Source organism: Adiantum capillus-veneris, chromosome 3 (assembly GCF_014529385.1).
Source record: "Adiantum capillus-veneris isolate H3 chromosome 3, ASM1452938v2, whole genome shotgun sequence".
NCBI classification, from domain to species: Eukaryota; Viridiplantae; Streptophyta; class Polypodiopsida; order Polypodiales; family Pteridaceae; genus Adiantum; species Adiantum capillus-veneris.
The window spans coordinates 162623505-162627481 of NC_140933.1; the positions used below are offsets into that span (position 1 = coordinate 162623505).

Consider the following 3977-nt stretch of genomic DNA (forward strand, 5'->3'; position numbering starts at 1 on the left):
TCCCTCCCCCCTAATAATGTTACTTAAATGTGTGCATGTGTGTACTTAAGTAGTTTGGGCAATTCCAATCCACATGTCTTCACAAAATGATCAAGGTTTAGAAGAGTGGGCTTCTGTAAAACACCCCCTCCTCTCTCTCTCTCTCTCTCTCTCTCTCTCTCACACACACACACACACACACACACACTTGTCTAGGTATATGTATTCCAAGGCCAAAGTTCTTCATACCAACACCTTTCTTTTACCAAATGCCCAAAGATGCCACTAGCTCCAATACTTCCTTGTAATTAACAGATTATGTACATATATTGAAGAGCTCTCTGACCGAGTTGCACTGCTTTCTCATCTCATTGCTATGATCACATCCATAAGTGCTTCCATTTTGTTGAACACCCGCCCACACACACATCACTATCTAACACAGATATTGAATGAAGTGTGAACGGTGAGATCAACGCATGAAAACTCGTTGGAGGGATCTTGAGGAGAACATATGATTAAGAATGCATTGACCTACGTTCCCCCTTCGAAAACTCGAACCCGAAACCTCCTCGTTCGTAGCCCGACGCTCTAACCACGCGCCCGCTTGAGGTTGCTTGTCCCCAAGGCAAAGCCACTCCCTCATAATGTGAACTCGGATAGGGGCAAATGTAAACACGGACCAAAAAAGAAATTAAGGACAAATCGGACGGTGTCCAAGTTTCGTAAGAAATGTGTTCAGTGCCTCACTTCAATGCCGTAGATCTCACCGCTTGCACTTCATTCAATATGCGTATTAAACAGTGCCCCCCCTCTCCTCTCTCTCCAAAAAAAAAGGGGAACAATGTATGCCAAAAATATGAAGATTTCCAAACAATGGATGGAAGTAGAGTATAATTACTATGAAAGAACAAACCTGAAAAATGTGCAAGTTCTTCGGTTCACACCAAGAAAGTAGGAAAGGATCTCATAATAAGCACCCACCCATGCCATCTACACAGGCGCTCACAAAACAATTTGTATTGTGATTAAGAATTTGCAAGAGACCATTAATATGTATTACCATTAATGATCGATATCCACAACATGAAGGCTGAACATCGCCTGACACCGGCCACTGTCAGCTTAGTTCGTCATCGACTTGGTGGTAAGGCGATCGCAGCTCGATCCAACTTCGCACAGAGATCCAGGAACCTCGTCTATCGATAGTCAACAGATCTATGACAGAAACGATACCCAGGAGAAAAATTTACATGATCATCTTCCCGAACCGTTTCTGCACAGGCCCAGCTTGGCGAGGGCGGCGCGAAGCTCGGAGGGAGAGATGAGGCCATTGTCATCTCTGTCGAAGAGATGGAAGATCTCGTAGAGGGAGGCCATGTGGGCGTCGCTGTCGAAGCTGCTGGAGTCGTCGGCCTGCTGCGGATGGCTATGGTAGTGGGGGTCATCAATCATGTGGCGCTCTTCCTCGATGAAGCGGTTGATGCAGACGAACTCAGAGAAGTCCATGAGCTTCTGCTGCGAGATGAGCTCACGATCGTGAGCGCTGGCCGGCTGCGAGCGACGGATCATGGCGCCGTCGGCCGTGTACTCCAGCCCCAGCTTCTGCATCCACAGGCTCAGCTCTTTGGCCGACAGCTCGCCCGTGCCCTTCTCCATCTTTTCCACCAGCTCGCACATCGACGGGCAATATCTACCTCTATCTCGATCATTAGTACTCTTCATACAGCTCTCGCAGCCCGATTCCGCAGCTCCTTCGTTGCCATAGCCACTGCTAGCCGAGTAGATTGGAGCTCCCTGTTCCCCTCCCGTGCTCAGCGGCAGCTGGCTCTCGCATTCGCTTGCTGTATCATCATCTGCTGCTGGGCCTGAGGCTGCCGCTACGGCTACGGAATGCTTTGCAGAGCTCTTCCCCCGCTTAATTGGCGGCGTTTTGCGGACCACCGAATCGAAGTACCAGAGGTTATCGAAAAGGCCGGGATCTGCGCCCGCTTTAGTCATGGAGACGAGAGAGAGAGAGAAGCAGCAGTTAAGCAGAGAGAGCGAGAGTAAGGCCCTCACATGAGAAGCATTGGATAGGTATAAATGATGGCATGTGAATAAATGTGCGTGTGTGAGAGGGCGGTGTGGCCCAAAAGAGGTTGACCATTATTGAGTCCTGTAGCACGAATAGCGAGACTGCCGTGAGCGGTGGTGGTGCCGCCGGCGGGGCACTCTCATAGTAAAGGCATGGGGCACTTGGCATCTGCTGCAGCCGCCACTGGCCCGCTGTTGTAGGATGCCGACAGTCAGCCTCAAGTGTCACCGTGTGGCCTGTGATCTCTCGTATTGGTAATTTGTGATCTCGTGCCACGTCGGCTAGGCCTTTTGAAAATTCCCAAGGGTCTAGCCCCATGGCAGCCGGCCTCCCTCCTCACTATCTCACACGAGCATGGGTAGGAGGGGATCAATGGTCCACGCCCATTCCGGGGATCGGGTGCGATCTGAGACGTCTGATGCGCTTTGTGCAAATTTGAAAAAACATGTAAGTCGGGTGCAACAAAACTTGTAAATTCGGGCCGTTCTCCTCCCCTCCCTCCCTCAGATTCGAACCGAGGACGTTCCCTTTGCACCTTAACCACCTTGCTTGCGTGTGCTTGTTGAAAGCATAGGGAAAGGGGTTTCTTCTAGTCGCTGTGTAAATTCCGGTCAATTTAGTAAATTTCGGCCACGTCGCAAGATCGACGGTCCATAATGCCCGCGCTCCGAGAATTTAGTGTGGGGCATTGATCCCCTCCTGCCCATGCCCATGTGAGATAGTGCTGACGGCCAACCTCATCTTGTAATTATAATAAAAAAACGGTAATACTACAAAATTTAAAACAGTGTGTGTCGAACTGATGAGACACACACCCCAAATGTAACGGTGTGTACGTCGAGAAGCACCTATGTAACAACACACCAATGAGTCAATATACAATCCTTCAAACTACCTGTGTGCCTCGTCTTTGTCTCTCATAACTCTTGTGCCAATTATGTGCTCACATCATACAAATATAGGGCATTGAGAAGACGTCCACATGCACCAAATAACCGCTATTATGTGCTACTATTGAAGAGTTGATCCGGACTTCTCCTTAGACATAATGTTGCTTCCTCCTCTTCATATTTTAAATGCTATCAAATTGAAAAATTAAATGCCACTAACTATTTGCCTTGGAGTCTCACATTTCAAATTGTCCTTGACAAAAGAAGGAAACCTTGGCTTCATTGATAGTTCCGAACCAAACCCAGCCACTGTCATGGTGCCTATAGGACAAGTAGCTGTGAGTCATGATAGCATCGTGGAAAAAGAAGGATCTCGAAACTCGCACATGAATTATTCACCATCTCGGGGATAAGCAACTACAATTGGTTCGGCAGTCCAAAACCACCCATGAGATGTGGGAACTATTGAAGCAACAATATCAAAGGAAAAATGTTGTTTCACGTGTTTTGTTACACAAACAATTGAATGAATTAACAATGAAACCATTGAAGTCTACCGATGCTTTCCTTGATACATGGCAGATGGAATACGATGACTTGCTTATTGCTTGCAGGTCTCAAGCTTTCAGAAGAGACTCAAGTTACAAACAACCCTTTATGCTGCCATATATGAAGACTAACAATGTTTCATTACCACTCACTCCAACAATGTAGCCTTGATTGCACTTAGGAAGATCAATTACCGGCAAGATCTTCCCCTTTTGTAACTTATCCAACATTCACTGGCTATTTACAATGTAATTTACTAGATTTGATCGCCTTATCGATTTTGAAACACTTTTCAGTTTAGTTGACACTCTTATATTTGTCCAAATTCAAACTGGAAAGCACCACTAGGATCCTTGACACAAAGGCTATCACTCTAGTATGAACCTTATTTCAATTTGCTGAAAATGATGGATCACGATCCGGCATGTTCTGCAAATAGATGGACCAAATCTCTTGGCAGTTGGTCGCATACTATGTTTAGG

General features: G+C 46.9%; 1 pseudogene; it reads left to right on the forward strand.

Moving 5' to 3' along the window:
* The first annotated feature begins 2372 nt into the window (after window positions 1-2372).
* LOC147462086 (uncharacterized) lies at window positions 2373-3713 on the forward strand (annotated as a pseudogene).
* Window positions 3714-3977: the final 264 nt, after the last annotated feature.